Here is a 12831-nt window from a genome sequence, read left to right as displayed (position 1 = left end):
GAATAGGGAACATTTGACATTATTTCTGGATTAGGGGAACACTTAATGAGTCTTGGTGGGGAGCAGAGCCCACCTTCCCAATAATGAAATAGAAGGTGTGAGCTTCTTGCTTCTTCAGCTTCCTTTGCAACTAGGTTGGGGCATGGGGACCAAGTTTGTCAATCAAATACAGCTAGCTGCTCCTGTCCCCCAAAAGACAAACATAACATTACTCATGTCAGCATGATAGCCACGACCTGGAAACAGCCTAAATGTCCACCAGCAGTAGAGTAGATAAATGAATCAGCTTTTGATGTTATTGATTTTTCTTTCTTTCATTTGTTTCCTATTTGATTGATTTCCATTCTAACACGTATTATTTTCTTTATTCTGTTACTGTACAAATAATTTACTCTTATTTTTTTCTATTTTCTTCTTGTAAAATCATAGTTCATTGATTTCAGACCTATCTTCGGTTTCACTGTTTTAGATTAGTGCACTACAATTCCTTCTCAGTACTGTTTAGCAGCATCACACATATTTTTTATTTATAAATAAATTTTTATTAATTTTAATGGGGTGACATCAATAAATCAGGGTACATATATTCAAAGAAAACATGTCCAGGTTATCTTGTCCTTCAATTATGTTGCATACCCATCACCCAAAGTCAGATTGACCTCCATCACCTTCTATCTAGTTTTCTTTGGGCCCCTCCCCCTCCCCCTTCCAGTCTTCCTCCTTCCCTCTCCCCCCCCCATAACCACCACACTCTTGTCCATGTCTCTTAGTCTAATTTTTATGTTCCACCAATGTATGGAATCATGCAGTTCTTGGTTTTTTCTGATTTACTTAGTTCACTCCATATAATGTTATCAAGATCCCACCATTTTGTTGTAAATGATCCGATGTCATCATTTCTTTTGGCTGAGTAGTATTTCATAGTATCTATGTACCAAAGCTTTCTAATCCACTCATCCACTGACAGACACTTGGGCTGTTTCTAGATCTTCGCTATTGTGAACAATGCTGCCATAAACATGGGGGTGCATTTCTTCTTTTTAAACAGTGCTATGGTGTTCTTGGGGTATATTCCTAACAGTGCTATAGCTGGGTCAAAAGGCAGTTCAATTTTTAATTTTTTGAGGAATCTCCATACTGTTTTCCACAGTGGCTGCACCAGTCTGCATTCCCACCTGCAGTGTAGGAAGGTTCCCTTTTCTCCACATCCTCGCCAGCACTTATTTATTCTGTGTTGTTTTGTTGATGAGCGCCATTCTGACTGGTGTGAGATGATATCTCATTGTGGTTTTAATTTGCATTTCTCTAATGAGTAGTGATGTTGAGCATTTTTTTAATGCTATTGGCCACCTGTATGTCCTCTTTGAAGAAGTGTCTATTCATTTCTTTGTCCATTTCTTGATTGGATTGTTTGTCTTCCTGGTATTGAGTTTTACAAGTTCTTTATAAATTTTGATTATTAACCCCTTATCAGACGTATTGTCAAATATATTCTCCCATTGTGTAGTTTGTCTTTTTATTCTGTTCTTACTGTCTTTAGCTGTGCAGAAGCTTTTTAGTTTGATATAGTCCCATTTGTTTATCCTGTCTTTTATTTCACTTGCCCGTGGGCATAAATCAGCAAATATATTGCAGCAAGAGATGTCACAGAGCTTATTGCCTATGTTTTCTTCTAAGATGCTTATGATTTTATGGCTTACATTTGTCTTTTATCCATTTTGAGTTTATTTTTGTGAATGGTGTAAGTTGGTAGTCTAGTTTCATTTTTTTACAGGTAGCTGTCCAATTTTCCCAACACCATTTGTTGAAGAGGCTGTCTTTAATCCAATGAATACTCTTACCTCCTTTGTTAAATATCAGTTGTTCATAAAAGTGTGGGTTTATTTCTGGGTTCTCAGTTCTGTTCCATTGATCTATATGCCTGTTCTTATGCCAGTACCAGGCTGTTTTGAGTACAATCGCCTTGTAGTATATCTTGATATCTGGAAATGTGATACTTCCCACTTTATTCTTCCTTTTCAAGATTGCTGAGACTATTCATGTTCTCTTTTGGTTCCATATAAATTTTTGGAATATGTGTTCTATATCTTTGAAGTAAGTTATTGGTATTTTAATCGGTATTGCATTGAATTTATAAATTGCTTTGGGTAATATAGACATTTTAATGATGTTTCTTCTTCCTAACCATGAGCATGGTATATGCTTCCACTTGTTTGTATCATCCCTGATTTCTTTTATCAATGTTTCATAATTTGAAAGTACAAGTCTTTAATCTCCCTGGTTAAATTTAATCCTAGGTACTTTATTTTTTTGGTTGCAATGGTGAAGAGAATTGCTTCCTTAAAATTCTCTTTCTGACAGTTCATTGTTAGTGTATAAAAATGCCTCTGATTTCTGAATATAAATTTTATATTCTGCCACCTTGCTGAATTCATTTATCAGGTCCAGTAGTTTTTGACTGAGACTTTAAAATTTTCTATATACAATATCATATCATCTGCAAATAATGATAGTTTTACTTCTTCTTTTCCAATGTGGATGCCTTTTATTTCTTTTTCTTATCTGATTGCTGTGCCTAGGACTTCCAGAACTATGTTGAAAAAGAGTGGTGAAAGGAGGCATTCCTGCCTTGTTCCTGATCTTAAGGGATTGCTTTTAATTTTTGCCCATTGAGTATGATGTTTGTCATAGATGGCCTTTATCATGTTAAGGTATGTTCCCTGTATTCCCACTTTGCTGAGAGTTTTGATCATGAATGGGTGTTGGATTTTATCAAATGCTTTTTCTGCATCTATTGAAATTATCATGTGGTTTTTCTCCTTCCTTTTGTTTATGTGATGAATCACATTGATTGATTTGCAAATATTGTACCAGCCTTGCCTCCCAAGAATAAATCCCACTTGATCACAGTGTGTGATTTTTTTCATACATTGCTCAATCATGTTTGCTAATATTTTGTTGAGGATTTTAGCATCTATATTCATCAGGGATATTGGCCTATAATTTTCTTTCTCTGTGTTGTCTTTGCCTGGTTTTGGAATCAGAATTATACTCACTTCATAAAAGCAGCTTGAAAGTCTTCCTTCCTCTTGAATTTTTTGAAATAGCTTGAGAAGGATAGGAGTTAGTTCTTCTTTGAATATTTGGTAGAATTCACTTGTGAAGCCATCAGGCCCAGGACTTTCTTTTTTGGGAGTTTTTTGATAACTGTTTCAATCTTATTTGTTGTAATTGGACTGTTTAGATTTTCTGATTCTTCCAGATTAATTTTTGGAAGATTATATGTTTCAAGGAATTTGTCCATTTTACCTAGGTTGTTTAGTTTTTGGCATACAGATCTTCATAGTATTTTCTTACAATATTTTGTATTTCTGTTGTGTCAGTTGTTATTTCTCCCCTCTCATTTCTAATTTTATTTATTTGAGTCCTCTCTCTTTTATTCTTGGTGAGTCTGGTTAAAGGTTCATCGATTTTGTTTACCTTTTCAAAGAACCAGCTCCTGATTTCATTGATTCTCTCTATTGTTTCTTTAGCCTTTATGTCATTTATTTCTGCTCTGATCTTTATTATTTCCTTCCTTCTACTAGCTCTGGGATTTACTTGCTGTTCTTTTTCTAGTTATTTTAGATGCAGGGTTAAGTTGTTTATTTGAGCTTTTTCTAGCTTCTTAAGGTATGCCTGTAATGCTATGAACTTCGCTCTCAGTACTGCTTTTGTTGTGTCCCATAAATTTTGAGTTGATGTATGCTCATTATCGTTCGTGTCTAGGAATTTTTTTATTTCTTCCTTGATGTCATTGTTAACCTATCCATTATTTAATACCATGCAATTAATATCCAAGTGTTTGAGTATTTTTCAGTTTTTCTGTTGTGGTTGATTTCTAGTTTCATGCCATTGTGATCAGAGAAAGTGCTCGATACGATTTCAATCTTCTAAAATTTGTTGAGACCACATTTATGCCCTAACATGTAGTCTATCATAGAGAATGTACCATGAGCACTTGAAAAGAATGTATATTCTGCAGCTTTAGGGTGAAAGGTTCTGAAGATATCTATTAAATCGAGTTGATCTAGTACGTCTTTTAAGTCTGCTGTTTCTTTGTTAATTTTCTTTCTTGAGGATCTATCTAGTGATGTTAGTGGAGTATTGAAATCCCCTACTATTATAGTATTGCTGTTGATTTCATCCTTTAAATCCATCAATGTCTGCTTTATATATTTAGGTGCTCCTATATTAGGTGCGTAGATATTTATAATAGTTATATATTCCTGTTGGATTGCTCCCTTTATCATTATGTAGTGACCATCTTTATATCTTACTATAGCCTGTGTTTTAAAGTCCTTTTTGTCTGATATAAGTATTGCTACCCCAGCTTTTTTTTCATTTCCATTTGCATGAAATATTTTTTTTCTATCCTTTTATCTTCAGTCTATGTGCATCTTTTGTTTTAAGGTGTGTCTCTTGTAGACAGCATATGTATGGGTCCTATTTTCTTATCCACACAGCTACCGTATGTCTTTTGATTGGATCATTTAATCCATTTACATTTAAGGTTATTATTGATATGTAGTTGTTTATTGCCATTTTATTCTTTAAAACTGGTGGTCCTGGCCGGTTGGCTCAACAGTAGAGCATAAGCCTGGCGTGCGGGGGACCAGGGTTCGAATCCTGGCCAGGGCACATAGGAGAAGCACCCATTTGCTTCTCCACCCCGCCCTCCTTCCTCTCTGTCTCTCTCTTCCCCTCCCGCAGACAAGGCTCCATTGGAGCAACGATGGCCCGGGCGCTGGGGATGGCTCCTTGGCCTCTGCCCCAGGTGCTGGAGTTGCTCTGGTCGTGGCAGAGTGACGCCCCGGAGGGACAGAGCATCGCCCTCTGGTGGGCAGAGCGTCACCCCTGGTGGGCGTGCCAGGTGGATCCCGGTTGGGCGCATGCAGGTGTCTGTCTGACTGTCTCTCCCCATTTCCAGCTTCAGAAAAGTACAAAAAAACAAAACAAAACTGTATTCCTCTTTTGCTATATTCTTTTTCTCCTTTGATCTGTTTGCAACAGGCCACTTAGCATTTCTTGCAGCCTTGGTTTGGTTGTAGTCAATTACTTGAGGTTTTTTTTGTCTGGAAAGCTTTTTATTTCTCCTTCAATTTTAAACGATAACCTTGCTGGATAAAGTAGTCTTGGTTGTAGGCTCTTGTTCTGCATTACTTTGAATATTTCTTGCCATTTCCTTCTGGCCTCAAGTGTTTCTATTGAGAAGTCGGAAGTCATCCTTATGGGGGCTCCTTTGTAGATGATAGTCTTTTTTTCTTTAGCAGCTTTTAATATTTTCTCTTTATCATTTAGCTTTGGTATTTTAATTATGATGTGTCTTGGTGTAGATTTCTTTGGGTTTCTCTTAAATGGAATTCTCTGTGCTTCTTGAACTTGTGAGATGTTTTCCTGCCTTAATTGAGAGAAGTTTTCAGCTATGATATGTTTGAACAAAGTCTCTATCCCGGGATGACGTCAGAGTGATGGCGCGGTAGGAAGCGATACCGATAAATCTCCCCATAAACTCAACAAGATCTTCAACCAGAAACAGAAAAACCTATCCTTGGAGCCTTCAGATGCTTCGCAACACACCCAAAGGTATGGTCGAGCGAAAGATTGGCTAGATATATGGTCAACCCCCGGGGGAAATAGGGAGTAAGAAATGCTCCGCCTTCCTATCTAACCCAAACAGGATGGCTTTCACTGAGAACTGAGAATACAGAAACTAAGGCAGGCATAGAAAGTGAATAGATCCAGGCCGCGGTACAAACAGCCAAACCAGGCTGTGGCACGGAGATCCAAGCCGAGGAAAAACCTGGGCATTTCAAGCTAACACGCGCGCCAAACCCAGACAAAGAAAGACAAGTGGGGCAGCCATTTTCCCCATCTCCTGGTCGGCGCGCGTGGATAGTGGGCGAGAGATTCCTACGAACACTTCAGGGGTGGGCGCCACCCGTGATAACCCACAGAGAGGCAGAGTCAGAGGCCTCTGTGTGGGCCAAAAGCGGAATCTCCGAACCGCCCCAGCGCCCTGAAAAAGCCGCACACGGGAAAGAAGCTAGAGCCAATTCCAACACTGGAACTTTTCCATGCGAGCAGAGGGCTTACTTGGAGTGAGAGACGGCTGGCCTGATATTCAGGTCGGCACGCACGGAGAGTGGGCAAGAGATTCCTCCGAACTCCTCAGGGGTGGGCGCCCATGTTTTCCCACAGAGGGGCAGAGTGAGAGGCCTGTAAGTGGGCCAGGAGCGGAATCTCCGAACCGCCCCAGCACCCTGAGGGGGCCGTGCACGGGGAGAGAGCAAAAGCCAATTCCAATGCTGGAACTTTTCCGTGTGGGCAGGGGTTTCACTCAAAGTGTGACACGGCTGGTCTGACATCCTGGTCGGCGCATACGGAGAGTGGGTAAGATATTCCTCTGAACACCTCAGGGGTGGGCACCCATGCTATCCCACAGAGGGGCAGAGCCAGAGGTCTTTGAGTGGGTGGAAGCCCCGCCTAATTATGCTAGCAGCTCTGACTGACTGAGCCTTACTCAGAGCCCTGTGCTGAGTGGGAATAGAGTGGGGAGTTGCCAGCTCTTTGAGCCTCTTACTATCCAAGCAGAGGCAGCAGCAACCCCATAGCTGGATTATCAGGTTTCTAATTGTAGAAGGAAAGACTAGGAGAGAGGCTCCAGGAACACAGACCCTCTCACTGTTGGAGCCTATAAATGCTAATGAGCCTTGACTGCCAACGAGACTGAAGCCCAATACATGACATCGCCATAGAGAATTATCAACTGCAAACCTTTACCAGAGCGTGCCACAGGGGCAGAACCCGGGGTACAAAATCACTGACCAGAAAGAGAGACAGAAAAGAAAAGGCTAGATGATAACCTCTCAAAATCAAGAATAATCCACAGACTTTATAACCTATCCCATTTTATTATATTTGTTCATCTGTGTCTCTTATCTTCATTCTTGATTTTTCCCCCCTATTCCAACTTGGTCGTTTAATTCTCTGTCAGTCTTACTCTCGCCTCTCTTTGAACTACACTACCCATAAGTGTTACATCTCCCATTATCTTTTCTTTCCTCTTCCTTTCTCTCCATGAGGGTTGCACTCCAAAACCCCTAACTCTCTCTCTCTCCTCTTCTTTTTTCTTCTTTTAGTGGTTCCATCTTTTCTCTCTCTCTCTCTCTCTTTTCTCCCTCTATATTAGTCTCTTCCTTTCTCCTTTACGTCTTCTGTCATTCAAACCTCAAAAATGAACAAATTATCTTATCTGGGACTCAAACTTAAGTTTGTGGCATTTTGGGGGTTTTTACTTCACCTTTTTAACTCATTAGCAGTGCTACCATCCCTGGCTCTCCATTTTATCTAGTTCTTGTTCCACTAAATACAAGAGTAATTTTTTAATTTTCCACCCCTTTTTCCTGTTTCCCTCTTATTCCTCTCATCATAACTCTTAGTCAGCCAACACCTAAAAGCAAATCATTTTATTCTTGACCCAAATTTTTTTCTTATTTGCTTTTTGTGGGTCTATAATGCCCCCCCTTTTATATATATATTTATTTTTTTCCTTGTTTTTTTTTTCTTTTTCCTTTACCCCTTTATTACTTCTCTCCATTCAGGCCCTCCATTACAGGTATTGTTTGTTCTATTTAGTACAATATAATTCACAGTTGACCACAAGATTTTCTCAAGAAAGAGGGGAGAGGAGAGGAGAGGAAAAAAGGAGGGGAAGGAATAATTCCCTTTTTTCTCAAATTTTTATTTATTTTATTTTTCTTTATTTAATGATTAATTTTTTTAAAAAACCTCAATTTTTTATTTTTATTTTTATTTTTTAACTTTTTATTCCATATTAAATATTACTAATACTATAAAAAAAACCACCCTCAGGTGCCATTAAAGAAGAGAAAATCGAATATCATGGATATAAAAGAAAGAGAGGTAACACAGAAAAATGAGGAAAAATCTATGGAGAAAAAATTTAAGATATTGGAAACTTTGGAGTTAAATGACAGAAAATTTAAAATAGAAATCCTAAAAATACTCAGAGATATACAAGAAAACACAGAAAGGCAATTTAGGGAGCTCAGAAAACAACTTGATTAACACAAAGAGTATATCTCCAAGGAAATTGAAACTATAAAAACAAATCAAACAAAGATGAAAAACTCAACTCACGAGCTAAAAAACGAGGTAACAAGCTTAGCTAATAGAACAGGCCAGATAGAAGAGAGGATTAGTGAAATAGAAGACAAGCAACTTGAGGCACAACAAAGAGAAGAAGAAAGAGACTCAAAAATTTTTAAAAATGAGATAGCCCTACAAAAATTATCTGACTCCATCAAAAAGAATAACATGAGAATAATAGGTATATCAGAGGGAGAAGAGAGAGAAAATGGAATGGAGAACATACTCAAACAAATAATAGATGAGAACTTCCCAAGCCTGTAAAAAGAACTAAAACCTCAAATTCCAGAAGCAAACAGAACTTCAAGTTTTCTTAACCCCAACAAACCTACTTCAAGGCACATCATAATGAAATTGGCACAAACCAACTGCAAAGAAAAAATTCTCAAGGCAGCCAGGGAAAAGAAGAATACAACATATAAAGAAAGGCCCATTAGATTATCATCAGATTTCTCAACAGAAACTCTACAAGCTAGAAGAGAGTGGACCACAATTTTTAAAGTCTTGAAAGAGAGGAACTTCCAGCCACGAATACTATACCCAACAAAGCTATCCTTCAAATATGAAGGAGAAATAAAAACATTCACAGATACAGAAAAGATGAGGGAATTTATCACCAGAAAACCCCCACTCCAGGAAATACTAAAGGGGGTTCTCCAATCAGATACAAAGAATAAAAAAAAACACAAAAAAACCCACAAGTAAAAGCTCCAAGAACACAATAAAACCAACTTTAAACTGTGACAACAAAATGAAAGGGGGGGAGAGGATGGAGATTAACAGTAGCAAAGGGTAATGGAGTGCAAAAGTACTCACAAAATATTGCACTACAATGAACAGGGTAGGAATCCTTTTCATTACTTAATGGTAACCACCACTGAAAAAACCACCACAAAAGCACATGAGATAAAAAACATAGCAACAGAGGAAAGATGTATGGAACACAACCAAATAAAAATAAAAGATAGAAAAATGAAAGAGAAGCATCAAACAAGACACAAAACTAACAGAAAACAATCTATAAAATGGCAATAGGGAACTCACAAGTGTCAATAATTACACTAAATGTAAATGGATTAAACTTACCAATAAAAAGACACAGAGTAGTAGAATGGATCAAAAAAGAAAATCCAACTGTATGCTGCCTACAAGAAACTCATTTAAGTAACAAGGATAAAAACAAATTCAAAGTGAAAGGCTGAAAAACAATACTCCAAGCAAAAGACATCCAAAAAAGAGATAGGCGTAGCAATACTCATATCTGATAATGCTGACTACAAGACAACAAAAGTACTCAGAGACTAAGAGACATGGACAAGAGTGTGGTGGTTACCAGGGGTGGGGGGAGGGAGGACATGGGAGGGAGGGAGGGAGAGAGTTAGGGGGAGGGGGAGGGGCACAGAGAACTAGATAGAGGGTGGCGGAGGACAATCTGACTTTGGGCGAGGGGTACGCAACATAATTTAATGACAAAATAACCTAGACATGTTTTCTTTAAATATATGTACCCTGATTTATTAATGTCATCCCATTACCATTAATAAAAATTTATTAAAAAAAAAAAAGTACTCAGAGACAAAAATGGTCATTTCATAATGGCTAAGGGGACACTGAATCAAGAAGACATAACAATTCTTAATATATATGCACCAAACCAAGGAGCACCAAAATATATAAGACAGCTACTTCTTGACCTTAAAACAAAAACTGACAAAAATACAATCATACTTGGAGACCTCAATACACCACTGACGGCTCTAGATCGGTCATCCAACCAGAGAATCAACGAAGATATAGTGGCCTGAAACAAAACACTAGAGCACCTGGATATGATAGACATCTACAGGACATTTTATCCCAAAGTGACTGAGTATACATTTTTCTCCAGTGTACATGGATTATTCTCAAGAATTGACCATAGGTTGGGCCACAAAAACAACATCAGCAAATTTAGAAAAATCGAAGTTGTACCAAGCATATTTTCTGATCCTAAAGCCTTGAAACTAGAATTCAACTGCAAAAAAGAGGGAAAAACTCCCACAAAAATGTGGAAACTAAACAACATACTTTTAAAGAAGGAATGGGTCAAGGAGAAAATAAGTGCAGAGATCAAAAGATATATACAGACAAATGAAAATGACAATATGACATATCAGAATTTATGGATGCAGCAAAAGCAGTGATAAGAGGGAAGTTCATATCACTTCAGGCATATATGAACAAACAAGAGAGAGCCCAAGTGAACCACTTAACTTCACACGTTAAGGAACTAGAAAAAGAAGAACAAAGACAACCCAAAACCAGCTGAAGAAAGGAGATAATAAAAATCAGAGCAGAAATAAATGAAATAGAGAACAGTAAAACTATAAAAAAATTAATAGAACAAAGAGCTGGTTCTTTGAAAAGATCAACAAAATTGACAAACCCTTGGCAAGACTTACCAAGGAAAAAAGAGAAAGAACGTATATAAACAAAATCCAAAATGAAAGAGGAGAAATCACCACGGACACCGTAGATATACAAAGAATTATTGTAGAATACTATGAAAAACTTTATGCCACTAAATTCAACAACCTACAAGAAATGGATAAATTCCTAGAACAATACAACCTTCCTAGACTGGGTCATGAAGAAGCAGAAAGCCTAAACAGACCTATTAGTAGAGAAGAAATAGAAAAAACCATTAAAAACCTCCCCAAAAATAAAAGTCCAGGCCCAGACAGCTATACCAGCGAATGTTATCAAACCTTCAAAGAAGACTTGGTTCCTATTCTACTGAAAGTCTTCCAAAAAATTGAAGAAGAAGCAATACTTCCAAACACATTTTATGAGGCCAACATAACCCTTATACCAAAACCAGGCAAGGATGGCACAAAAAAAGAAAAGTACAGACCAATATCTCTAATGAATACAGATGCTGAAATATTAAACAAAATACTAGCAAATCAAATACAACAACATATTAAAAAAGTAATACATCATGATCAAGTGGGATTCATCCCAGAATCTCAAGGATGGTTCGACATACGTAAAACGGTTAACGTAATACACCATATCAACAAAACAAAGAACAAGAACCACATGATACTATCAATAGATGCAGAAAAGGCTTTTGATAAAATACAACACAATTTTATGTTTAAGACTCTCAACAAAATGGGTATAGAAGAAAAATACCTCAACATGATAAAGGCCATATATGATAAACCATCAGCTAACATCATATTAAATGGCACTAAACTGAGGACTTTCCCCCTTAAATCAGGAACAAGACAGGGTTGTCCACTCTCTCCACTCTTGTTTAATGTGGTACTAGAGGTTCTAGCCAGAGCAATCAGACAAGACAAAGAAATAAAAGGCATCCGTAACGGAAAAGAAGAAGTAAAGGTATCACTTTTTGCAGATGATATGATCCTATACATCGAAAACCCCAAAGAATCCACAAAAAGACTACTAGAAACAATAAGCCAATACACTAAGGTCACAGGATACAAAATTAACATACAGAAGTCAATAGCCTTTCTATATGCCAACAATGAAACATTTGATAATGAACTCAAAAGAATAATCCCCTTCACGATTGCAAACAAAAAAAAAAAAAACAAAAAAAAACCTAGGAATAAACATAACAAAGAATGTAAAGGACTTATACAATGAAAACTATAAACCATTGTTAAGGGAAATAGAAAAAGATATAATGAGATGGAAGAATATTTCTTGTTCTTGATTAGGTAGAATAAATATAATCAAGATGGCCATACTACCCAAAGCAATATACAAATTTAGTGCAATTCCCATCAAAATTTCAATGACATTTTTTAAAGAAATGGAGCAAAAAATAACCAGATTTATATGGAACTATAAAAAGACCCGAATAGCCAAAGCAATCCTAAGGAAAAAGAATGAAGCTGGGGGCATTACAATACCTGACTTCATACTATATTATAGGGCCACGACAATCAAAACAGCATGGTATTGGCAGAAAAATAGACACTCAGACCAATGGAACAAAATAGAAAGCCCAGAAATAAAACCTCATATATATATAGTCAAATAATTTTTGATTAAGGGGCCAACAACACACAATGGAGAAAAGAAAGCCTCTTCAACAAATAGTGCTGGGAAAACTGGAAAGCCACATGCAAAAGAATGAAATTGGATTACAGTTTATCCCCCTGTACTAAAATTAACTCAAAATGGATCAAAGTTCTAAATATAAGACCTGAAACAATAAAGCACATAGAAGAAGACATAGGTACTAAACTCATGGACCTGGGCTTTAAAGAGCATTTTATGAATTTGACTCCACAGGCAAGAGAAGTGAAAGCAAAAATTAATGAATGGGACTACATCAGACTAAGAAGTTTTTGCTCAGCAAGAGAAACTGATAACAAGATAAACAGACAGCCAACTAATTGGGAAATGATATTTTAAACACCTACTCAGATAAGGGCCTAATATCCAAAATATACAAAGAACTCATAAAACTCAACAACAAACAAACAAACAATCCAATAAAAAAAATGGGAAGAGGATATAAACAAACACTTCTCCCAGGAAGAAATACAAATGGCCAACAGATATATGAAAAGATGCTCATCTTCTTTGATTATTAGAGAA

The 12831-nt window shown here is 37.2% G+C and overlaps 1 long non-coding RNA gene across 2 annotated transcripts in view; it reads left to right on the top strand.

Annotated features, from left to right (window-relative positions):
* LOC136320296 (uncharacterized) overlaps positions 1-12831 on the top strand; it is an 87579-nt gene that overhangs the window by 48587 nt on the left and 26161 nt on the right. The window contains exon 2 of one of the 2 annotated variants that reach the window (XR_010728299.1): positions 5484-5625. The exons of the other annotated variant lie outside the window; for it this stretch is intronic. This is a non-coding gene — a long non-coding RNA (uncharacterized lncRNA). The remainder of the gene's footprint in view (positions 1-5483; positions 5626-12831) is intronic. 2 annotated transcript variants of the gene reach the window in all.

This window comes from Saccopteryx bilineata, chromosome 1 (genome assembly GCF_036850765.1).
Source record: "Saccopteryx bilineata isolate mSacBil1 chromosome 1, mSacBil1_pri_phased_curated, whole genome shotgun sequence".
NCBI classification, from domain to species: domain Eukaryota; kingdom Metazoa; phylum Chordata; class Mammalia; order Chiroptera; family Emballonuridae; genus Saccopteryx; species Saccopteryx bilineata.
The sequence above is the reverse complement of the archived record's forward strand: the minus strand, read 5'-3'. Positions and strand labels throughout refer to the sequence as shown.